Source organism: Gouania willdenowi, chromosome 10, assembly GCF_900634775.1.
Source record: "Gouania willdenowi chromosome 10, fGouWil2.1, whole genome shotgun sequence".
In the NCBI taxonomy this organism is placed as follows: domain Eukaryota; kingdom Metazoa; phylum Chordata; class Actinopteri; order Blenniiformes; family Gobiesocidae; genus Gouania; species Gouania willdenowi.
In genome coordinates this window covers 39428629-39455340 of record NC_041053.1, presented here as the reverse complement: position 1 = coordinate 39455340, position 26712 = coordinate 39428629, and the positions used below count along the sequence as shown (strand labels likewise).

Genomic DNA, 26712 nt, shown 5'->3' with positions numbered 1-26712 from the left:
GGCTTATTGAAACTCTGGTAAATAAATATTTCAACATTGACGTTCATTTATTTGGAGAATGTTTAGGTTTTTACACTTTAGTCTTCATCAAAATGTGCTCTGAGACATACTAGTGCAGTATTAAAGAGCACATGTTTATAAAGACATTAACGCACCAATAAAGATATGAGTCGTATTTTTAATACAATTAAATTTAAAACCAACAGCATTTTCTCTGCTCCAGAATCAATGGAAATCACCTTAAAAAGCAGCATTCAAGCTTAAAATTAACTGTATGTACACCCAGGACAGCTGAGAACTGTAAAAAATACAACTTTTTTTATGTTTCTGCCATTTTTAAAGACATATTATAAAGTGTGTGTAAGTTCAGCTGCAAAGCATGAGTTAATTTTTCCCACCTGTAGTGATTGGTTAACTGATGTGTTTTTTATTGCAGTGATGCCCACTTTTTTTTTTAAAAAAGCAACTTTTTCAGTGGTTTTTGAGGGACTTTTTCAGATTGTCTCATCAGTGACATGTTTTTTTGTGGGTTTATGTACAAAAGGATGAACAAAATACACAAAAATACTCCGAAAACACACGTGATGACCTTAAAATACACAAAAATGATGGAAATATATACAAAAGCTTAAGCAAAATACACAAAACTACTCTAATAACACAGAAGACAACCGTGAAATACACACAAAAAAGAGAAAAAATACACAAGAGATGCACAAAATAGACAAAACTACTCCAAAAACACACAAGACGACTGGAAAATACACAAATTAAACGTAAATTATGCAAAATATTATAAAGTGTGTGTAAGTTCAGCTGGGAAGCATGAGAGGTAATTGTTCCCACCTGTAGTGAGTTGGTTATTTAATCTGTTTTATATTGCAGTGAAGCCAGAAACTCAGACCTTTTTCTAAAAAAGCAACTTTTTCAGTGGTTTTTGAGGGACTTTTTCAGATTGTCTCATCAGTGACTTATTTTTTTGTGGGTAAAAGTCTTGTTTTTCTACAAAAAGATGAACAAAATACACAAAAAATACTCCAAAAAACACATAAGATGACTATGAAATGCACAAAATAATGGAAATATATACAAAAGGATAAACAAAATACACAAAACTACTCATAACACAGAAGACAACGGTGAAATACACCAAAAAATGGAAAATATACAAAAGAACAACTAAAATACACAAAAGATCAAATAAAATACACAAAACTACTCCAAAAACTCACAAGATGACTGTAAATACACAAATTCAAGCATAAAACACACAACAAAATGAGAGAATAATATTCAAAATGATAAGAAAATGCACAAAACTATTTCAAAAATACACAAAACCACAATAAATACACACAAAATGAAAAACACACAAACATTTTGTTCTTTCTTGTACTTGTGGGACAAATAAAGCTTATCTTATCTTATCTGACTAATGCTCTGACTGGTCTTTATTCTAAATGCTGACATGAATATTGATCATGTGACCCTCAGGTCAGATACAATCACGTGTTTGTTGCTTTCTCTGATTTAGAAATAAGGCGTAAAACAACAAAACTTGATCCGAAACATAAAAAAACATTTGAGGTGTTTCTTTTACCACCACTTAGTTTGAATGTCTTGCATATTTTCACAGTTTAAAGGTTATAGAATCATAAAAAAAAGCACCCTGACGAAGTCGGGCCAGGTGCTTGTTTTCATCCACTAAGCGTTTATTCCTGAGAGCACTCAGCGTGTGTGTGTGTGTGTGTGTGTGTGTGTGTGTGTGTGTGTGTGTGTGTGTGTGTGTGTGTGTGTGTAAAACAGTAATCCAGCTGCGTTTACAGGCCAACACTGCACCGTTAAATTAATCTGAGAATATCGTGTGTAAAGTAATGTTCTGAGCAGGAATCACGGTGACACTGGGGGAATTCTTGAGGTGCAGAACCTAATCGTGTCCTAATGCTTGTTTCCACCTCCTGTTCTCACACTTCTGCTGCTTTTGTTTATTTATCTAAACGTCTACGTGTGATTTATAGAGAAACGCAACATCAAAAGTGATCAAGATTTTGTCAGCTGATTCTCTCTCTGTCTTAATAAGCGTAGGAAACGTCCTAACTAGATAGAGGCATTCTTCTTATTAAATGAGACGTGAGCGATAGCAGGAGCCAATATTCCACAGTTATCGCCTTTTTGGCTCCAAATGTCCCTGAGGTTGAGTTCAGCCAGAGGGTTTTTTCACTTTAATTTCCGTGCGTACGTCACAGTCGACGTGTGCCAGCGTTGACGGCTCCAACAGAGACAGTGTGACCCGAGTGTGAAGGAAGAACCGTCTCTATCTGTGTTTACTGTACGATACGCTGGAGACGCTTCCGTCCAGCTCGTGGAATAAATCAGCTTTCGTTATCATTTTTGTTCATATGACAGTTTTATTAGAGTTTCTAAATCGACCCGTTGGCGTGAACGTGTGTGTGCGTCTTTGGCTGGGTTTGAAACGAGTATATACTGTCTACTACATGCTATAAGTATGGTGAGGATGATGAGCGTTCCCACTGAAGTAAACGTTCAAGTTTCCCAAGATGCATTTGGAACCTACAGCGTTAAAAACCTGAATCACACTGAGGTTAAATATCTCTGTTAAAGTCCTGAAAACACTTGAAGTGAGAAAGTGACCAAGTAGAACATCGACATGTGCTCATTTCATCCATAAAACTCATGGAAACACATTTCAGAGATTTGTGCTACTGACTAAACTTCCTGTTAACTTCAAAACAAGAGCCTTATTTACAGAAGTGGTAAAAAACTAATGAAGAAGTGTCAAGGGTCAACAAAGTAGGAAACCGACTGCGTTCCAGACAACTGGGAACTCTGGGTTTTCCGACTTCCTGAAGTGCATTAGAAGGTCGATTGATGACGAAGCTCATTGCCGATCATTAAACTACTTTGGCTTCTTTGGGAATCAGTTTTCTAACGTCTACTGGCAACCGTACAGAACCACTCCGTCAGTGGAAAACATTGATTAAAACGCATTTTTGATCCAAAAAACATTTGGAAATATACAATATTCACAAAGTCATAGGCTGTATTGTAAATATCATACTAACGTACCACCATGTTAGTCCCCTTTTCAAAACAAAAGCATCTCTTCATTAGTTTAATTTGTTTTTTGTTAATGGGGCTCTTGTTTTGAAATTAACAGGAAGTTTAGTCAGTAGCCCAATGGAGGATTTCTGAAATGTGTCTACGTGAGTTTTATGGATCAAATCATCACATGTTGATATTCTACTTGGTCACTTTCTCACTTCAAATGTTTTCAGAACTTTCAAAATAAAAGTGGAGAATCAACAGAGATATTTAGCCTCAGTGTGATTCAGGTTTTTAACACTGTAGGTTCCAGATGCATCTTGGGAAACTTGAAATTATACTTTAGTGAAAACGTTCATCATCCTAATCATACAAATAGTAGCGTATTTTCCGGGCTATTGAACGCACCGCTGTATTGGCCGCATTCCAATAATTTAGCAATTTCCCTAAAAAAATCCACGTAAAAGCCGCATCGTCACATTGGCCGCACCCTATTGGCTGATGAGGGTGCCCTGCAAACGACTCAGCCAATCAGAACGAGCAGGTAGGCGGGCGGCTGTGCTCCTATTAACAAAGATTTGTGTGTGTTGAGTTTCCATGTCTACATAAAGTCTTCTCCTCACTGCTCCACAGATACATATCAGTCCATTTACAGCTTTTACTGGTCAGTTTTTACTGGATCAAGACTGGTTCACCACTCCCTACATTTGTTCTTCTTACCGTGAACGATCGTACAATCCGAACTTTGTATAGTGCATTTCATACACAAGGCTACTCAATGTGCTTTACATGATCAAAAATTATACCTGACTAACATGTCACTGATGTATTCTGGACCTAAACCCATTCACACATTTATAACCAGCAGCAGAACTTTAAAGTCTATTCTGAGACTGACTGGGAGCCAGTGTAAAGACTTTAAAACTGGACTAATGTGTTCTGACCTCTTTGTTCAAAACAAAAGCATCTCTTCGTATTCCATGTTTCATGCTTTGTTTTTGCCAATGTAACCACATTCACAAAGTGAAAAAAAAAAAAAAAAAATGAAATAAAAATATCATACTCATTATTTGCCAGTTAAAACAAACTGTTCCTACTTTTTAGATTACATTACCCCCCCCCCCCCCCATTTCTGCCACTTTAAAGCCAACATTGACACTTTGAACCCTTTTCCTGTGGTTTTTAAAATCCCATTTCACCACCTTTTCCACCATTTCTGTTCACTTTTAACCCATTTTATTTAAATTTTACATCTAAATACTAAACGTTCCTGGATAACAGTGGATATTATTCAGATAAATAAATAAATATGGTTATCACAGATTCATAGAACAATGGACCATCATTTTACTGACTTTATGAATGATAAATCCTTTCCACCTCTTCTCCCAACTAATGTCACATATTTTGACCCATAATTGTCACTTTTAACCTCTTTTCTCCATAATTCATGCTTATTTTTGCCAATTTAACCACTGTCAGGATTTGTCATGGCCATTATTTGCCAGTTTTAATTAATTGTTCATACTTTTTCTGCCACTTTTAAGCCAATATTGACACTTTTAACCCTTTTTAGCACTTTTTGTGAATGTTTTTGGCCCGTCACTTTAGTTTGCAACTTTTAACCAATTTTTATGTTTTTTTTAAACCCCATTTCACCACTTTTTACTTCACTTTGAACCGATTTTTATTTCAAATTAATACAATGATTTACACCTTTAAAATGACTATATACTGTATATACTATGGAGCAAATACTAAACATCCTGGATAACAGTGGATATTATTCAGATGAATAAATAAATGTGGTTATCACAGATTCATAGAACAATGGACCATCATTTTACTGACTTTATGGATGGACCCCAAAAATCTCTCCCCTTTATTCCCCCTTATAGATGGTCCTGTCTCCACATGACTGATCTACAATGTCTATGTCTGTGTTCAACCACCTTCAGCTACACTGGGGGTCCCTGCTCTCTGGAACCTTTATTTTGGGGTTCGTGGGCTGAGAAGGTTGAGAACCCCTGAGTTACAAGATGATTTGATGGTTTTCTTCATTCTCCTGAGGACCGTTTGGATGTTCTAAAGGGCCAGATTTGGGCCCCGGGTCTTAAGTTTGACATGTGAATCACTTTAAATACCTTTTTGTGCTACATGATGTTAGCTAGCGCTGTGGGACCAATAAAAAAAAATTACTATTCTGAAAAATTGTGTTTTTTTTAGATTAAAAATGTTTTTAATCTAAGTGACAGTTTCTGAGATATTGTGATAAGTGGGTGGTGAGAACAGATGAAACCAACTCCTAACTGATGCCCTGGAGGTGGGATTTAACAATTCACTGCCGCGAGCTGTAAATTAGGATGAGAATTGCAAACAGCTGAGGTTACGGAGTGTAAAAACTCTGATGGGGGTTTATTATTCCACTTTAGCAAAGATTTAAAATGGGACCATTTCACACTCTGAGTGCTCCTTTTATCTTCATCACAAACCTAAAAACTGATATTCCAAGCGTTTGTGGATGAGTGAAGACGAGCTGTGGGAACATCAGAGACGTCAGTGATAAATTCACAGTGATTAGAGTCGATGTGTGAGGCCTTATTTTTACTGTGGGATGAAGCATCTATCATCTATGAGTAACTCTGGATCCATAAAGTCAAGTTCATGGTTTATCTGTGCTCGTAGGAAAGTATATGTCTCAGTGTTTAGTTTGAATAAAGGAATGTATGGATGATTTTGCTAATCTTACAGTTTACGTCAAGATATAAGCAGTAAAATCTGAAATCAACACAAATCCAATGAAACTGCCTGATTTCTGTGCTCATCGTTGCAACTTTAAGTTCTTTAATTTTCTTTGCATCTCTGCAATTTCCTGTAAATAATCACATCACATTTCTGTTAATGAAGTGGCCATTTTGGAGAAATTAAGTCAAGATCTTGGAGTCACTGAGACAACTTTTATTACAGCAGAAAACACAAAAATAGCAATTTTTGAGGGTCACATTTGTCATTTTGATGTAATTGCATTTTCATTTTGGGTTGTTTTGTTTGTTTTACTGTCATTTCTGTCTGTTTTGTGTGTTTTTTTTTGTATGTTTGTGTGTTTTTTGGATACATTTGTGCACAAAATGAGCCTGAGGGTCACCAGGTGCCCCTGTCTGTTTTAGATCATTAATAAATAGATGTGCACAACTGTGGAGATTACAATCAATCATCAATCAATCAATCAATCAATCTTTTATTTGTATAGCGCCAAATCATAACCAATGGTATCTCAAGACACTTTACAGTAGAGCAGTCTTAAGGACGGACTCTTCATTTTATGGATACACACATATGCATATATACGTATATACACATACATATGTATCCCACACCCAACATGAATTCATCATGGCGGCAAGGAAAACCTTCTGTTAAGCAGCAGGAACCTTGTGTGGATCCCATTCCTATGATGAACAGCCATCCACGTTATGCTGTGTTGGGTGTGTGCAGAGGAAAGGGTGGAGACAGAGTTGTTGAGTCTCTGTAACTCCACACTGAGGATCCCACGGACCTGCAAGACAAAAGCCAGAAGGAGTACAGGAGCAAACACACAAGGGAAGAAGCAGATATAGAGGGAGTGTTTGAGAGAGGAATGGGACCCTCTCCGGTCCCTCTCTAACCTAAATGACCTCTCTCTTAACACCCTCTCCAACCTCTCTCCAACCGAGCATGCCAGACCCCCCTGGCAGTCTATGCCTATTGCATCTTAACTATGAGCTATGAGCTGGTTCCTAACTAAAAGCTTTATCAAAGAGGAATGTTTTGAGCCTAACCTTAAAGGTAGAGAGGGTGTCTGCCCCCCGAACCGTGGTTGGTAGATGGTTCCAGAGAAGTGGGGCCTGATAACTGAAAGCTCTTCCTCCTATACTACTTTTAGAGACGAATGGAACAACGAGTAGTCAGGCATTTTGAGAGCGTAGTGTTCTGGGGGGATTGTATGGCACTACAAGCTCCTTGAGATAGACTGGTGCCTGTCCATTTAGGGCTTTATAAGTGAGAAGAAGAATCTTGAATTCTATTCTATATTTTATGGGAAGCCAATGCAGAGAGGCTAATACAGGAGTAATGTGATCTCTTCTCCTAGTTTTAGTCAGTACACGTGCTGCAGCATTTTGAACCAGCTGAAGTGTCTTAAGCGACTTGCTCGGGCAGCCTGCTAAAAGAGAATTACAATAATCCAGTCTAGAGGTAACAAAAGCATGGACTAGCTTTTCGGCGTCGCCCTGAGACAGGATAGATCTGATTTTAGCAATGTTACGGAGATGAAAGAAGGCAGTTCTTGAAGTTTGTTTTATGTGAGAGTTGAAGGATAAATCCTGATCAAATAGAACCCCAAGGTTTCTAACAGTTGTGCTTCGTGCCAGAGTAATGCCATCTAGGGCAGTTAGGCTAGCATAGGTTTCTCTAAGGTGTCGTGGACCCAGTACAATGATCTCAGTCTTGTCTGAGTTAAGAAGAAGAAAACATGGGTTGAGGGGGAGGAGACAGTGTCCTCATTTTGGAACAGCTCTTTCACAGTGAAAGTGACGTAGAGGAGAATGTGTCTGAGACAGAGGACTTTATATTGAATAATCCATAATATGATACATAAAAACACGTAAATATCTATATTTATGAGAGAAAAGGGGCGTTCTCAAATCAATCAATCAATCAATCAATCAATCAATCAATCAATCAATCAATCAATCAATCTGGTTCATTCTGTGAGGATCATGAATCTGCACCCCAAATTAGAAAACTGAAGGCGGAGAAGGGAACATTTAAAAAAAAACATATTTAAAAAAAGTAACATATAAACATTAAAAAAAATGTAAGAACCCTACAAATCACAAAGCACTACATAAAAGCCAAACTGAATAAAAAAGGTTTTTAGCTTGTGTTTTAAAATTGTGATATTCTCAGATAAATTACAAGACGTAGATTAAAAATTTCATTGTATATTTAGAGCTGGTTTGTTTCAACGTTACTCTTTGCAAATAAATGTGTTGTACGTGAACAGCAGGAGCATCTGTTTTATCTTTAAGAGTCTGATTTACTTAGAAAAGACCAACATTCAGGGCTCGACTGGTGCTTTGGGCTAAAGTTAATTTAAGCTCTAAAGTTGCATTTTGATGATTCTGTAACGTTTGAAGTGTTTAGCGCTAACGGCAACGCCTTTAGTCAGCGAGCTTGGGTTTTCTTTTGGATTTGGGAAATCCACAATATGCAGCGTCATGGCTGATGGGAAAGAAAGTGACTTTAATAAAAACTACTCCGGACGGCGTGATATTACAGAGCTATTAATCACACAGGAATAGAATCTGTTATGTTGAGCTTTGTCAGCAGTTTTACATCTAAGGATGATGTAAATCTGATGTTTGAATGGTTTTTACTTTTGGTAGCTGATTGGTAGATGATGATGGCTATTGGCTGCAATTCATCACTGTCGTTATGACAACGATAAAAGCTTGACTTTGAGACAGATTCATATCTTTTTTTCATGGAGCTGGATGTTCATCCATTCTTGTTCCTGCTCAGGGTCACAAATGTAAAAAAAAAATGATACTTTTAAAATACTTTATGAGTTTGTCAGCAGAAATGTGATGATTTTTCATTAAATCTGCACTATTTTCCATCTCCTCCCTATGTGCCGTGGTGGGTTCTAATGATTTTCCTACCCCCACACACACACACACACACACACACTATCAGGGCACGCTGACTTCCAGTTCGTTTCGTTGGAGATTCCTCGGCTGTGTTTGATTTGGACAGTCTGCACCTCTCTCGGGTGATTTCTGGACGTTTTTGATTGATGAACGTTTTGGGAGATTGGATGTCTGGGTAATTAGAAGCTTGGGTTGAGCCACTGGAAAACGGAGCGTGTTGCTTTTGGTCGCTTTGATACGTTGCAGGAGCATTTATACATCATCCTTTTCCTCAGTGCGACCTGATGACTGACCCTGAAAAGCCCATAGAGAGAACGTCATGTGTCAAAGGCAATAAAAGCAGGATTTTAACCAAATCACAGATACATTGATCATAGTTTTTATTCCTCTATTTCAGTGGTTCTCAACCTGTTCAGCCCTTTAGCGACCGCCAAAATAAAGGTTTCAGAGCCCGAGGACCCCCACTGTACCTACAGGTGGTTGAACACAGACATGAACATTGTAGATCAGTCATGTGGAAACAGGACCATCTATAAGGGGGAAAAAAGGGGAGAGATTTTTGGGGTCCATCCATAAAGTCAGTAAAATTATGGTCTATTGTTCTATGAATCTGTGATAACCACATTTATTTATTCATCTGAATAATATCCACTGTTATCCAGAATGTTTACTATTATTTGCTCTATAGTATATAGTCATCTTAAAGATGTAAATTCTTGTTTAATTAGAATTAAGATGGGTTGAAAGTGACCAAAAAATGGTGAAAAGGGTCTTGAAATAAAATTTAAAAACCACAGAAATTGGTTAAAAGTTTGTAATTGTGGGTAATGGAATTAAAAAAATGTCCGGAAAATTAGTTTAAACTAGCAAAATATGGGCATGAAAATCGTGAATGTGGATAAATTGGCTAAAAATGAACATAAAATGTGGTGAAATGGCTCAACATATGCAACATTATGTGGGAAAAGTGAGCAGAAAACGCATCAAAATTTGATGAAGAAGTGGCAGGAAGTTTATTATTATTTGTGCTATAGTATATAGTCATCTTAAAAATGTAAATCTTTGTTTTTATCATAAATAAAATGGGTTAAAAGTGACCAAAAAGGTAGGAAAAGATGGTGAAAAATTTACTTCAAAATTGGTTAAAAGTTGCAAATTAAAAGTCAGAAAAATTGGTAAAAAAAAGTGTTCAACATCTCAATATTGGCTTAAAAGTAGGAATGATTAGTTTAAACTGGCAAATAATAATAATAATGCATCAATTTTATATAGCGCTTTATCATAGACACTCAAAGACGCTTTACAGAATTAAGGGATTATTCTTTCACTCCACACTTAGTGGTGGCAAACTACTGTTGTAGCCACAGCTGCCCTGGGGCAGACTGACGGAAGCGAGGCTGCCATAGTGCGCCATCGGCCCCTCCGACCACCACCAACACTACGTTCATACTAGGCAATGTAGGTGAAGTGCCTTGCCCAAGGACACAATGACAGATACCACTGGGGTGACTGTCACCCCACTGTGGCACCTGGAATTCTCAGTGGTCTCCCATCCAACTACTAACCAGGCCCAGACCTGCTTAGCTTCTGAGATCTAACGGGATCGGGCAATGACAGGCTGGTATGGCCACTAATATGTGCATGTGGTTAAATTTGCAAAAATAAGCTTGCAATGGTAGTGGTAGAAAGTGGTAGAAAATGGTACAAAGTGTCAATATTGGCTTAACAAGAGCAAATAATGGGCATGACAAATCGTGAATGTGGTTAAATTGGCAAAAATAAGCATGAAATATGATGAAAAGAGGTTAAAAGTGACAATAATTGGTCAACATATATGACATTAGGTGGAAAAGTGGTGGTAAGGGTTTATAAGTGCTGGAAATGTTTTGAAAGTGGAAAAATGTGCAAAAAAGGCATTGATATTTCATGAAGAAATGTCAAAAATGGGAGTAAGGTAGCAAAAATGTATTAAAAGGAGCAAAAATATGGTAAGAAAAAGTGATGAAAATAGGTTAAATTATGACAAGTTTGGTGTGGTTGCAGAAAAAATGGTAAAAAATAAGCAAAAATGGACTCAAATTGTTAAAATAAAATAAAATAATTTGTTGAGAACCCCTCTGTTTGGTTTTAAACATTGCATCACTATACGCATAATAACTGAGGAAATGCAGACACTGGACTGTACAAAATGAAGGTTTTCCATCCAATAATCATGAAAAGGTCATTTTTCCTTTTATAAAAGAAGAAATTCTTGTAAAATAACTTTATTCCACTTGTCCAGGCACATTAGGGGCTTTATTTTGACAGCTGAGGGTGAAAATGTAAAAGCAGCAGCAGAAGGTGACGAGTGATTTTTAATTATTCAAAGTGAAGTCTGATAAAGACTTTGTGTGTCTGACAGGCTGGGAAACGTAGACGTTTGCTTCTCCATGAGCTGCACAAAATCATCTCACATCTCATTTAGAAAGAAAAGAGTCAGAAGTCTTAAACAACTGCAACACATCTGCATCTACTAAATATAAACAAGACGCGCTTTATTGTGAAATGTATTTTAGCAGCAGTGGTGTGAATTAACAGCATTGATACCAAAAGTACGTCATCATATCTATAGATGTATCATATTTAGCTGCTTTTTTTCAATCATATATTCCTTTGTTCTTCGTGTGAGTCTTAACATGATGGAAAGTTGATAATATATGAAATACAGACTTTCATTTAGGAAATATTCCTTTGAGGAAGAATAGAAAGAATATTGCTGATGAGAAATACATTTTAATAAGTAACACATTACTTTTGTTCTGTAATCCCAGAGATTGGCAACTTTATTCACATGGTTTGTTTGTTTTTCTTGTCATTTTGTATTTTATTTTCTCATTTTGTGTGAATTCGTTGTATTTTTTAAATCATTTTGTCTGTTTTTCCGTTCATTTTGTATTTTATTTTCTCATTTTGTGTGAATTCGTTGTATTTTTTAAATCATTTTGTTTGTTTTTCTGGTCATTTTGTATTTTATTTTCTCATTTTGTTTGGTTTTGTTGTGTGTTATGCTTGAATTTGTGTTTTTTGTGTGTAATTTTATACATTTTCCTGTTATTTTCAATATTTTACAGTTGTCTTGTCGGTTTTTAGAGCAGTTTAGTGTATTTTGTTTATCCTTTTGCATATTTTCCATTTATTTGTTAATTTTATCGCCGCCTTGTCCGTTTTTGGAATAGTTTTGTGTATTTTGTTTATCCTTTTGTGTGTTTGTCAGTTATGTTTGTGTATTTTAACACCGGACAAAGGGTTTCAATAGTTTTGGAGTCATTTTGTATGTCTTTCTCTCATTTTGAGTGTTCTTCTTCTCATTTTGTATATTATTCTCTCATTTTGTGTAAATTTGTATTCTTGAAATCTATTTGTATGTTTTTCATGTCATTTTTTTGTGTCTTGTGCTTGAATTTATGTATGTATTTATGTAATATATTTTGTTTATCCTTTTGTATATTTTTCAGTTAGTTTTGTGTATGATAGATGCATTTTTCTCTCATTTTTTTTTTTTCTTGTCATTTTGTATGGTATTTTCTATTTTTGTGTATTCGTTGTATTTTTGAAATCTATTTGTGTGTTTTTCATGTCATTTTGTTTCATTTTGTTGTGTGTTACGCTTGAATTTGTATATTTTTCTTGTTGTTTTATGTATTTTCCTGTTATTTTGTGTATTTTATAGTAGTCAAGTAAGTTTTTGGAACAGTTTTGTGTATTCTGTTTATCGTTTTGTATATTGTAGTGTGGATGAGCCATGAAATAAGGGTTACTGAAGTCTTGTCAGAAGTCGCTTTTAATTGCTGGTTATAGAGCAGGACAATCGTACACAGTGTTGTTACACACACACCATCCACACTGTCAGACATGAACTAACTCCTCCTCCCGCCAACACTTATCTAAGTCTCGTTCTACTCCCGCCAACCACGAACTAACGCGAGAGTGAGGACACAACAAAAGGAAACGTCACAATCACATACATCAACCCAGGGCGGCAAACACACACGGGAAACACCCAACGTGGCAACCCAGAAATGGCAACAAAGAACAACATTAAGGCTGGATTCACCGGCATCACAATATTTTTCACTTATTTTTGCATATTTTAAAACAGGACAAAAAGTATCATATTTTTGGAGTCAATAAGTATGTATTTTTCTCTCCTTTAGTGTGTTTTTTTGGTAATTTTTTGCAGTTTTTAAGTCATTTCATGTGTTTTAGTCATCGTTTTGTCGATTTTTGGAGTCATTTTAGTTCATTTACTTTAGGGAATGCACAAAATTAGACCGAGGGCCACATGTGGCCCCCGGACCGCCAGTTGCCCATGCTGCTTTAGTGAATTTCCTCTTTGTGAATCCTTCCTTCTGCACAAACTGCTGCTGCTCCCAGTACTTCAGAGAAAGTAATCGTACCTTGAATAGTTCACTGCCGCCTGTCACCATCTGCTCCGTGTGATGAGCGATGACAGACACAACCATCAACCCTGTGGCCCCGCCCTCTTTTTCTCTCTATTATTGTGTTGGTAACACCAGCGAACTGAAGGATTTATGAAGTGAGGCAGACGGAGAGGGATGAGCTGGTTGGTGACCCGTGCTCACATCTGGAATTCAACACGAGGAGACGTTACACAACACAAAGACGACACCAATCAAATAACAATTTGTCAGTTTCGTTCAGCTTTTTTTTTTTTTGTTTTTTCCTGTTCGTAGGAGTTTAACAGACTTCTGACATCAGTGACAGCAGCACATTCCTCCGTCAGGTCAATATTACACTATTAAAGGAGCTGCTTAGTCAGGAGAAGAGTGAGTGTGATGCACTTTTCTCTCCAGGTCAGACCGTTTCTTGCTATACATCACATGTGTCAAGGTCAAGACCTGGGGAGCCAAATCCAGCCCTTTGGAGCATCCAATGCTGCCCACAGGAGAAAGTAAAAATGACACAGAAAACATAGAGTAATAGTTTAAATGTAAGTCAACAATATTTGCAGTTTTACTGGTGCTTATATCACATATTTACAGTCATATTTAATGTTAAGCAGTTAAAAAAAAACTCAAGATTCTTACAAAATCCTTTAATTTTCCTCAAATTATGACAATATTTCTCTTAATTAAATAAAAATTGGTCACAAAATCGAGGAAATTTAAAGTGTAGATCCTGTTGGGACTCATATCTGTCTCTTATTGCCTGGATATTGTCGTTTCTTACATATTTAGTATGTTATGTATATGTCAAAGTGCAAACTAGGGCACAATAATGTTGAAATGACTGGTTTTCCTGAACTAAAATGAGTTTGACACCCCTGCATACAGTACATGGTCCATGCAACAGAATTCCTCTGAATCAGCTCATGTTTGGTTTGTGTCATTGTTTCTGTTTTAAAATGCACAAAATGTATGGTTAGACAACAAAAACATGAAGCAACTGTATTAAAATCAGTGCCCAGTATGACACGTAAATACATCACATGCATGTTTTGGGACAAGATCACATTTACACGTTATTTTTAATAGGCAAAACAGACGAAAGTGTCAACACATTTCCATAGCACTTTTCCTGTAGAACGGGTGGTGAATTTCTTGCGATGTAATCTGATGCGATTTCAGTGTTTGTGTTTTATTTCTTTAACAATTTGAGCCCATTTTTGCTTATTTTTTACCATTTTTCTGCAACTAAACCAAACTTGCCATATTTTAACCTATTTTTATCACTTTTTCATGCTATATTTTTGGTACTTTTGATACGTTTTTGCTACATTTCTCCCATTTCTGACAGTTAATGTCTTTTCTGCACATTTTTTTCCACTTTCAAGACATTTTCAGCACTTATAAACCCTTTCCACCACTTTTCCACCTAATGTCGCATATGTTGAACCATTATTGTCACTTTTAACCTATTTTCACCATATTTCATGCTTATTTTTGCCAATGTAACCACATTTACAGTTTGTCATGCCCATTATTTGCTCTTTTCAAGCCAATATTGACACTTTGTATCATTTTCTACCACTTTTTCTGTCACTTCTAACCAATTTCTTTAGTTTTTAAAATCCCATTTCACCACCTTTTCCACCATATTTGGTCACTTTCTGATTAAAACCAGGATTTCCATTTTAAGATGACTATAATAATAATAAACTTCCTGGATAACAGTGGATATTATTCAGATAAATAAATAAACATTATCACAGATTCATAGAACAATGGACCATCATTTTGCTGACTTTATGGATAGACCCCAAAAATCTCTCCCCTTTATTCCTCTTTATAGATGTTCCTGTCTCCACATGACTGATCTACAATGTCTATGTCTGTTTGAGCATTGCACATTGTTCTAAATCAATTACAAAAATTGGAAGGTGCAATGGTGGGAGGAGGAATTTAACAAAAAACAACAACAAAAAAAAGCCAAATGAAGCAAAAAGCTGGTCCTATGAGAGTAAAAAAACCCACAATGTGTGTTTTTAACATTTCATTTCTTCTCTGATCACTAAACACAGAGCGGACTCATGTTTGGATGCATGTTAAACATCACCTTCACTTCCTGCCTGAAACATTTCATGGTGGTGATGGTTTTTACAGACCAGTAGCCTGAGCACACAAACACTGGATCCAGACTCGTAGCCTAAATAGACAAAAGGAAGTTCTCTGTGTAACTGGAGACGTGTCTCACATTTACAGTGTGTGATTATAATCATCGCCTCACCGACATGTGATGATAACACAATTAGCATTAGCAAGATGGTGAATATCACACTAACAACACCACAGACGCTCAATGTGCTCCTCATTTACACTGTTAAAGCCAAGTGGAATATTTATCTATGAACAACAGGAAAAAAAACTCTGAAAGGAAAGAAATAACCTTGTTTTATGAAGAAAATCAGGATTATAATATTCTATGATTAAATTTAAAATCTAATAATGAGAGAACATGTTTAGAATTATTTCCTTCATGAAGAATTAAACGTGACAAAAATAGAAAAATACTTGAAAAACATTAGGAACTAAAATTAAACATTTTTATTTTTATCATTATTATTCATTTAGATTAAAGTGATATTATTGGAAAACCTTCATTTACATTATTCAGAACAAGTCAGACTTTCTTTTTACGTTTCTTTGTGTACAAGCATTGAAAACTTTTATTATTATTATTATAATAAAAACATTATTTACATTTTATTTTTTACTTCAAACAGAAGAAGGTAAAAACTGTAATAAATTTAAGAATCCTGTATTTGTGTCATTTGGTATTTACTTAAATATTTGTAGATCACATATTTATTTGTATATTCTATCATTTTGTGTGCGTTTTTTTCTCTCATTGGTGTGTGTGTGCGTGTGTGCGCTTGTTGTTTTTAGGTTCTTTTGAGTCATTTTGTGTGTTTTGCGAGTATTTTTGTGCATCTTTGTTCTCATATTGGGTTTTTGTTGTCGTTTTGTTTAAAATGAGAGAAAGACGACTCCAAAAACACACACAAGGACTCAAAACAAAACAAAACAAAACAAAAAAAACACACACAAAATGAGAAAAGAATATTTACAAAATGACAATAACAATATTTACAAAATACACCAAATCACCTGTTTTTGCACAAATTCAGGCTTTTAGCGCTAACGTCAACATGTGCAACACGCTACAGGCCTGAATGTGACCAATGAGTGGATGATGTCCACATGTTGAAAGTTACTGCCAGTGATGAAGACCCAGCTTCCCTCCTCATCCTCAACAAACTCCAAATTAATCCCCACTTTGCAAAAGTAGAAAAAGCAACATTAGAATGAGGAGTGGGACGTAGAAAGTGTCGATATAGAACTCTGGAACAAGTCTCCATGTTTGTGTATTTCCTGGCTCTGATTAGTTTGAGCTGCCTGTGCACACTCAGCACTTCTTTGCCAGGCACAGGGAAGGATGACATCAGCATAAATAAAAGCAAAGACACAAACAACTACTAAACAATAATAATAAAAGCTGGAAACCAAAGCAAAGAAAAGTGAAGTCCCCATCAGATACAGAAGTTAATCAGCTCTGAGCTAATGGTAAAAGAGCATCCGAGCAAATCGCCTGCATTAAATAAACGGTGCAGCTGATGTATTTGTTTCTCTGTTATTCAGATTAAAAACAGAGTTTAAAAAAAAAAAAACACGGGCAAGCCTGGAAGTTACTTTTGTGTCCAAGTGTGCAGCAATTATTATGACAGTACCGGTTAAAAAAGGAAAAAAAAAAACAGAAAATCCCCCTACGGTGGTTGAAACACGGCGTTAGGAAGGCATGGGCAACTGGCGGCCGGGGGGCCACATGTGGCCCTCAGTTTAATTCAGTGTTTCCTAAACTATAATGCCCCAAGTACCCCTTAGCTCATGTTATTCATCGTCTAAACTCTTTCCTGTGTCTCGTCCAACATTAACCTTGAATTTATACCTTTTATCATTCATTTATTTCTATTGTTTTGCTCGTTTTAGAATTTGAAATTAACATTTTGGTGTAATTTAAAGAGTTAAAGAGAAATTATTATTGATGGATGAGAAAAAAAGTCTGTGTGGTTAAAAAAAAAAAAAAAAATGTTAAAGAATAAACTGACAAACCCCCTGAGAGGTGTTGAAGTACCCCTAGGGGTACACGTACCGCAGTTTGTGAACCGCTGGTCTAATTTTTTTTTGAGGACCCAAAGCAGATCCCCAAAAATTGTAATTCAAGAATTTGGAAAGAATATAAAGCCCAACATGAGACACAAAATAACTCCCAAAACACACACGCGTGCAAAAAATTCCAAAAATACGCAAAAAGACAGAAAAATACAGAAAACATACCACAAAAATACAGAAAGTGATCCCAAAAACACACAACTCAACAAAAAAATTGCAGAAAATGACAGAAAAATACACAAAATTGCAAATAGAACACAACAAATAACAAAAACCACACAAAAATCGTAAAAACTGACAAAACAAGAAATCCAAAGACAAAGACATAAAAAGACAAAACCCTTTAAATGTGAAAAAGAAATGACTCCAAAAATCCACAAAATTACAGAAAAATATACAAAACATTAACGACAATAATAAAAAAAAAATGACCCAATATGAGAACAAAAATGCACATAAAATGACTGAAAAATAATGCAAAATGACACCAAACTACACTGCATGACTCCAAAAACACACAAAGACACACAAAATGATGGAACATAAAAATAGCTAAAATATAATATAATTTAAAAAATATTCAAGATAATTCCAAAAACACAAAACAGCAAGCGCACACAAAATGAGAGAAAAATGTATAAAATGACAAATAAAATACACTAAATGATTCCCAAAAATGCCAAAAAAATAACAAAAACCTTTGTTAAAGCTTTTATTTTTTCCTGTATTAATGCTCAGATTGGTCATTATTCTAAATACTGACATGAATATTGATAATGTGGCCCTCGGATCAGATACAATCACATTTGTGTGGCCCCTGTTGTGGTAGAGTTGCCCATCCCTGGCGTAGGGGGTCAAAATTACACCGTAGGGGGCCCCTGCGCTCAACAGTGCTGGGGAGAACACTGATGATAAACAGAAAACTGCTCCATTGAAAGTCTGTAAAAACCTACACTAAAGTGAATTAGGACGATAATGCTGACACAAATCTGCTTTTTAAATGTAAATATTAAATCTTACCTAAACATGAACATGTTTTGTTGAAAAAAACGAGTTAAATTAATCAAATCCAGTGAAAATCATCATGATAATTGCTACCACGACACCATTTGTGGAGGATAAACAGGATGTTAAACAAAGTGCTGTGTAAACCAAACAGGATGATGGAGTTCATTTCACATTGTAGTGAAAAATGCAGATTCAGATTGTTAACATTTTGTCTGTTTTGTGTTATTTCTGCCACACGTACATGTACAGCATGTATATGGAGTTGGTAGGTAGGGGCACATGTCACCTCAGTGTGAATCAACCCATGGCTCTGTTTGTTTTGGCTGTGAGTGCATTAGTAATGTAACGTGCATTAGTAATGTAAAGTGCATTAGTAATGTAAAGTGCATTAGTAATGTAACATGCATTAGTAATGTAATGTGCATTAGTAATGTAACATGCATTAGTATTGTATGCATTAGTAATGTAAAGTGCGTTAGTAATGTAAAGTGCATTAGTAATGTAACGTGCATTAGTAATGTAAAGTGCATTAGTAATGTAACGTGCATTAGTAATGTAAAGTGCGTTAGTAATGTAAAGTGCGTTAGTAATGTAAAGTGCATTAGTAATGTAAACTGCATTGGTAATGTAAAGTGCATTAGTAATGTAACGTGCATTAGTAATGTAAAGTGCATTAGTAATGTAACGTGCATTAGTAATGTAAAGTGCATTTGTAATGTAACGTGCATTAGTAATGTAACGTGCATTAGTAATGTAAACTGCATTAGTAATGTAAACTGCATTAGTAATGTAAACTGCATTAGTAATGTAACGTGCATTAGTAATGTAACGTGCATTAGTAATGTAAAGTGCATTAGTAATGTAACGTGCATTAGTAATGTAACGTGCATTAGTAATGTAACATGCATTAGTAATGTAACGTGCATTAGTAATGTAAACTGCATTAGTAATGTAAACTGCATTAGTAATGTAACGTGCATTAGTAATGTAACATGCATTAGTATTGTATGCATTAGTAATGTAAACTGCATTAGTAATGTAAACTGCATTAGTAATGTAACGTGCATTAGTAATGTAACGTGCATTAGTAATGTAACGTGCATTAGTAATGTAACATGCATTTGTAATGTAACGTGCATTAGTAATTTAACGTGCATTAGTAATGTAACGTGCATTAGTAATGTAACGTGCATTAGTAATGTAAAGTGCATTAGTAATGTAAAGTGCATTAGTAATGTAACGTGCATTAACACAGTCGTGTGCACTAGTAATGTAACATGTCGTGTGCATTAGCAATGTAACGTGCTAACACCTATGTATGTAAAGACTGAAGGAGCTCTGGAGGCCACATGTGGCGTCTGCACAGCATCAGCTAAATTAATTCCTTTGTCAATGTGATGAATGGCTTCATCGCCAAGTATCATTTCAGAGTGTATAAAACTAATCAAGTGTGCATGAACGTTTGCACGCAATTCTATCACCAACAGGTGCACTAGTGATGTAAACTCAGGCTGTAGAGTGGAGGAAGACTGTGTTACTGCATTCTCTTCTTTTCATATCAGTGCTGTGAGAAATGTACACTAATAATGAAGAAGAAGAATAATCAGCATCAATAAACAACATTCTCTATAATATTCATGTTTAATGCATTACCAATAAACAAAAGATGTATGTATGTTAAGTAAAGGTTTTGTTCACTCAGACAATGTTTTTCGGGATTTTTTTCAATTTCCTGACATGTGTCGACTGTCAACTGCCAGTCTTCGTCAGAGGCTTCTGCTGATCGCCTTTGATGGTTCCTTTGAAGTTTCACTTGACTTCCGTTTAATAGTTCCAGCAAGATTCATTTTTTTCGTTTTTTTTCCTTGTCTTAATAAACGAAATCTTAAAGGCACACTGCAAACTTTGTGACTTAAAGAGTTGATTCATATGAGTCATTTTAAATGATTCCTCAGGTCAATCTACAGCGCTGATAGTATCAATGCTCCAAGCGGGGTTTCCCTCTTGAAATAGAGGTCTCTCCATGTAAGTTTGGAGAGACGGACCTTCTTTAGCCAGGTCATGTGACCTGGAGATTGTCACATGACCACAGGCTCGGATATACTCATTGGGCTAAAAGGCTTTAGCTAGTATTTTCCTGCCTGTTTGACTCCTGGTCATGGCCGAGGTAAGCAAAAAGTTTAAAACTGTTTCTGAGGAGGCTTAAAAGACACCGCCAAGACCCGGCCCCCTCCGCTGACCCGGCCCCCTCCGCTGACTTACCTTGCACCCAGTGCTAGACAGCACCCCGTCAAGCTGGGTCGCCCGTCCTCCGTCAATCCCGACCACCGCGCCGACCCCCAGCGAAGGGGGCCGACGACGGCAGCGAGCCCAGGGAGTAGGGAGGAGCGCCACCGACGCAGCAAGGAGGGCGCCGTGGAGTGAGCCCAGCCCCGCTTCGCACCCCAGCCTGACTGACCCAGCCCTTAGAGCCAATCCTTATCTTGAAGTTATAAGTTAAATACTGTCTGCATACACAATCAAAAGACACGCGAGGCTGGCCTGACTGACTCTTTGTTGATTTTTGCTACAGTGCTGCAGCATTTGTGGCCACTAGGGCGACCGTGGCTCAGGTGGTAGAAGGTCGTCTTCTGATCGAGAGGTTTTCATTTGATTGGATCAATACTTTTTGAGATATGGACAATTTAGTGAGGGTAGGTATGTGTTAATTTTCGCTCGTCCTTATTTGTCTTCCATTTTCATCTTCCAATATCTCAATAACTACATCACACAGGAAACTGAAATATGATATAATAATACAGCTCCACCTACTCTCTCAGAATATACACAAATATCTGCTATACATCCTATCTGGTGGACATGCCAGCTACTCATCTTTGGAAACAAGTTTGTCATGGTTTGGGTCTAGAACATGTTTGGGCCTTCATTAAACTACTTTGCATATGCCTCAGCTCCCTGTAATTTGATCATCTTAGAGCTATGAACATAGACTGTTCACATCACTAATGATTAGTCACATATATGCATTGGTTCTTGGGTGACACGCTCTGGAATTACGAAAAAAAACCAACCTTTTTTGCACTATTCCATTGGCCCATAACTGCATGTTAGAATGAAAAAAAAAAACATGATCTCTGTTTTAATTTATAGTATATAATTTACTCTTTCTTGGGATATAAAACTATTTATCTTAATGTGACTGCTTCATTTTTATTTTGGACCCCAACTTTGGGTTATTTCACCACTCGCCGATATTGAAAATCCTTTACATGAGGTCATTGTAGCTTGTCTCTGTGTCGAATAATAATTTATTGTTTATTAGTTTTTCACTAGTAACTCTTTGTCACACATCTTTTGATGCAATTATTTAATTGTGTCTACTTAGTCTATTTCAGAGTAAAGTTTATCTATAATTTTTATTGTATTGTTGCCGTAGGCACGTAATGCCAGCCACGCTTTTACCAGTACGCCCCATGGCAGCTGTGGCTTCATTATAGCTTACCACCATTGGTGTGACTGATGTGAGTGACTGGTGGGAATGAATAATGGTTTCTGTGCACGCTTTGAGTCTCGCGCTACATAAATCAAAGCCGTTATTGGATTTGGCAATTGAAAACTGTCCTCGTAGGAGTTTTTATTTTTTTTCTCCCGGGGCTTATTTGTCCTGAAACTCCTCCTAGGCTGTTAATGCAGCACTAATGACACATATGTCATCTCATAGGGGCAATGTCAAGGATATGCAATCAATCCTTTTTGGAGCCGAAATGTCAAGGTCAAGGTCAAAGTCGCATCAAGTGTCAAAAAACTAAATTTTCCATATCTTTCTGAATATTTATCGTACAAGTTTGATGCTTACATTTATGAAAATATCATCTCAAGTGGAGTATTTTTTTTTAAATTGGGTCAAAGCTGTACGACCTACCAGTAAAAAGATGGTTAAGGGTCAAAGTTCATGACGTCACACCAAAAATAAATAAATAAATACAATTTCCCTATAACTTGGCCACTGGTACCATTGAACAACATTTTTTTTCAATGTGTGACCTTGACCTTTGCTCAAGATCATATTTAAGGTCAAGAACTCCTAAAAAAATGAACAAAGTGAAACTTCCATTCTCTCACGACGACAAAGCTCAGCCAAACCTACTATAACTTGGCCACAAATTGAGATCCAGTGCTCAGACTGGTACCATTGAACAACATTTCCTCTAAATGTGTGACCTTGACCTTCGCTCAAGGTTATAATTAAGGTCAAGGTCAGTCTTTTGTTTTTCCTGCATTATTACTTTCAATTTAATTAGTAAAAAGAACAAACTTGTCAACAAATCCAGATACAGGTTGTCATTTTTGCCAATTTTTTCAATTTTCAATTGCTAAATTTGTATTTGTCTTGCGAATACATATCTTGCCTAGTTATTATTATCATTATTAAACTTTTGTTTCGTTTTGATCGGTTTAGTTTTTTTGTTTCTTAACTCATTTAATTAATATAAAATGAAAAATGCAGTGTACTTGCAATGACAATTATTATTTTTTTTGTTAATTATTGCACTAGTAACATAAAAAATATAATGTCATTATATCTATATCTATAACTGGATTTTTTTTTTCTCAAAATAGCGATATTTCTAAATGTCAACAAAGTATAATTGTGATTTGAACGTTGTATTGGAGAGGATCCTCGTAACTCCCGTGAAATCTCAACCTGCGAGACTACGCTGTGTGTGTGTGTGTGTGTGTGTGTGTGTGTGTGAGTGGGCCTTTAACTGCGAATGAATGCCTGGCAGCTCGACCAGTGTGCAGAGTGAGGGAGCGTGTGTGTGTGTGAGCGGAGCAGATTGATTATAAGCTGTACGCCGTTTTGAATGATTGGCAAAATAAACGTTGCAGCTGTTGAATTAAACCGGTCATACTCAGTGACTGCTGTGAAGCGAGGGAGTTAACCCCCAAGCTGGGGATAGCTTCGGCCCCCGAAGCGAAGTTAGACTCCCATGTGTCTTCCGACCACAAACACTCTGCATTCCTCGGTTGTTTCACGTCTAATGTGGCAGTAATAATTTTGAGAAAGTGTCTATTTGAACAGTTGTCGTACGGACAACCCAGCGGTCCTATTGATACGGTTACCGAAGTACACGTACGTAGGGTTAAGGTTAGGGCTAGGTTTAGGGTTCAGTTTTAACCCAATATCGCAACAATTTTTAGGGTTAGGTTTACGGTTAGGTTTAGTCTTAATCACGTGACCTAAACTGGCCAATGAGAGGTGCTGCGTACGGATAGAATGTCGGTATATTGATACGGCGACCGTACGGATAGCCACTGCCTAATTTTAAAGTATAATGCTAAGAAATGTTTGGACCTCGACCAGGTACGTCACATCACGTGACGTGTATTTGCAGAAAAAATGTTTCCATGGTGCTTTTGCAACACATTTTGATGTCGAAACGTCTGAAATTTCTCCTCATGAAAGCGTAAAAACTTTTTAGCGATATTTGAGTGTTTTTTTTTTTTTTTTTTAAATTCTGGAGTTTTCATTACCAGTTTTTATTTAGATTTTGCGCATTTTCAAGGATAATGGAAACGCAGCTTATAACTTAGATGGAAACTAAATTCCCAGACGAGGAGCTGTTACTTCTCTACTATGTGGTAAAATGTAAAAACTTTTGGCAGATTTTAATGCATAAATTTCATTGTTTTTGCTCTCATTCAGGACAGACTTTTTTATTCTCCTCTGAGTCACACGTGTCCTTAATGGTTTCAGCGATTCACTGATTTATCGTCACCTTGACAGTTTACTGGATGGTCAGGGTTACCGTGTCTTAACTCATGTTCTTAAGAATCCAAGGTCCATCTCATGGGACCGTGGACTACATTCTTTAAACATCACAGTAATGAGAGAAGAAAGATGGCAACAGCCTCCAGTTCAACAAATGCATCTCCAGAACAACACAGATGTTCAGTGTTTACTCCACTGAACTGTCACATTGTTTCTGGTACTTTGTTTGACCTTCTAAATGAACAATCCTCTACTCTGGAAAGCATGTTTACGTATTGCTAATTTGCTTTGCCAGATTTGTTTTGGAGGAAACATACAGTAACTACAGCCTGGAACACATTTAGGAGGATTGTCTTTGTTGGTTCAGGAAGTGTCGTGTCCTCATTCTGTAGCTTGGAGGTTTGGAGACGTGAAAAACCACTTTCTATAAGGGATAGAGCCACAACTGTACCAAGTGTTACCCCACATCTTTCTATTATTGTTATTTTTTAATATTATTATAGACAGTAAGAACCGAGTGTGACAATATGACAACAAAACACACAAAATAGTAAAAAAGTGCACAAAAAAAACAACAAAAAATTAGAGGAAATTCTACAAAATGTCCAAAAAATTACAAAAAGTTGCTCCAAAAACAGAAAATGCAACAAAAATACACAAAATGACTCATGACACAGAAAACAACTACTAAATTACACAGAATGGCAAACTTAAAATGCACAAACTGACACAAAAAACAATTACATAAACACAAAATGAGAGAAAAATATGCAAATTACAACAAGAATACACAAAAAGACAAAAATAAACAGACAAGACAACAGCAAAAATATACAAAGTGACAGAAAAATACACAATATAACATCAAAACACACAAAATAGAAAATACAATTAAAAAAAAGACAAAATGACTCGAGACATAAAACGGCTACAAAATAAAACAGAATGACAGGAAAAAAAAACAAAATAACTGTAAAAACACTAAAAACAATAACATAAACACACAAAAAAGAATACAATACAATAATACACAAAAAGACAAAATAAACACACAAAACAACAACAAAAATATACAAAGATGGCAGGATAATACACATAATGACAAAAAAAAACACTTTTCTCATCTACTTTCCTGTATTAATGCTTGTATTGATCAATAAATGCTGACATGAATGTTGATCATGTGATACTAAGATGAAAAAAGTTTTATGGCCCTGCTGTAATAAAAGTTTCCCCTATTGAAACATGATTATTTGGCTTGTTTTTTTTTAATCAGTTCTGACATTGTTTCTGTTTTATCCTTGAGTTGAACTAGAACAGTGGTTCCCAATCTTTTTGGTCTCATGTTCCCCCTTTGCATTTTTGTAAAATATACCCTCTCCATAATTTCTAATGCTTTCTCATTTGTGGAACAGTGAACTCTTCTGAACCCCTAACTGTGTGTAAATTAATTGTAAACATTTTTTGAGTAGCCCTGCAATGTCCTCCTGCACCCCTACGGGTACACGTACCCCTGTTTGAGAGCCACTGAGCTGTCATAGACTGTGATAAACTGGGGTCCGTGGAAAAAGTGGCAGTGACTTTTGTTTTACAGTTTTTGTTGATTGTTTGATCTTAGTGTGTAAGTAATCAGTAAAAACTGTAAATGACTTGTTCCTATTGGCCTTCCTGCAGGATGAAGAGGATAAAGCATCATAAAAATCACTGAATCTATTGATACGTAGATCTGATTTTGTTGTTAGTTGTGTCTGTGAGACGTGTGGCACTGCTAGCACTATGGGGCTAAAGGCTCCTGGTCCTGGACCCGGTCCTGGTCCTGGTCCTGGTCCTGGTCCTGGTCCTGGTCCTGGTCCTTGACCCGGTCCTGGTCCTGGTCCTGGTCCTGGTCCAGCTGCTGTTGGTTAGTGATTCATGGATCCATCAGTGGAGCAGCAGGAGGCGGGAAAAACAGCAATTACCAAAAATGTAAGAACAATATACACTGGAACCAGTTCACACGCTGTAAAATATTTACCTCCTTATTTCCATCATTTCTTTAGGAAAATACACCCCCCCCCCCCCCCCCCCTCGTCTGAATCTGCTGAGCGCTCCCTTGTTACTCTCCTACCTTTGATTCCAGATATTAGCCCTCTGCGACACCGACCTTTGACCTGGGCAGTAAATTCCCTGCGTGCTCGGGTGCTGCGGCGCCAACGCTCTCATGGAACCAGAGCAACGCCGTTCATTGCTTTATACGGTCTCTACGCAGACTTGTGCGATCGCTGCGTGGGACAGAATGGGCTCGGGGAGGAAGGCCCAGTGAGTGCCAGCACTCACACAGACGTCTCTGTGGGCTGCCTGTGTGTCTTGGATTAAAAATACGGCGGCGTAGAACAGGAGTTATGAGCTCCAGTGTTGAGTGAACAAGGGCAGCCTGTGTATGGATATTTAAGGACCCACTAAGCTGTAAAACAACAATATTGCAGCCCAAAGGAATGTGTGACATGGTTTAAGATGAATGTCTATCGCT

At 36.7% G+C, this 26712-nt stretch overlaps 1 pseudogene; it reads right to left on the bottom strand.

Moving 5' to 3' along the window:
• Positions 1-10270: 10270 nt before the first annotated feature.
• LOC114471680 (uncharacterized) lies at positions 10271-10388 on the bottom strand (annotated as a pseudogene).
• Positions 10389-26712: the final 16324 nt, after the last annotated feature.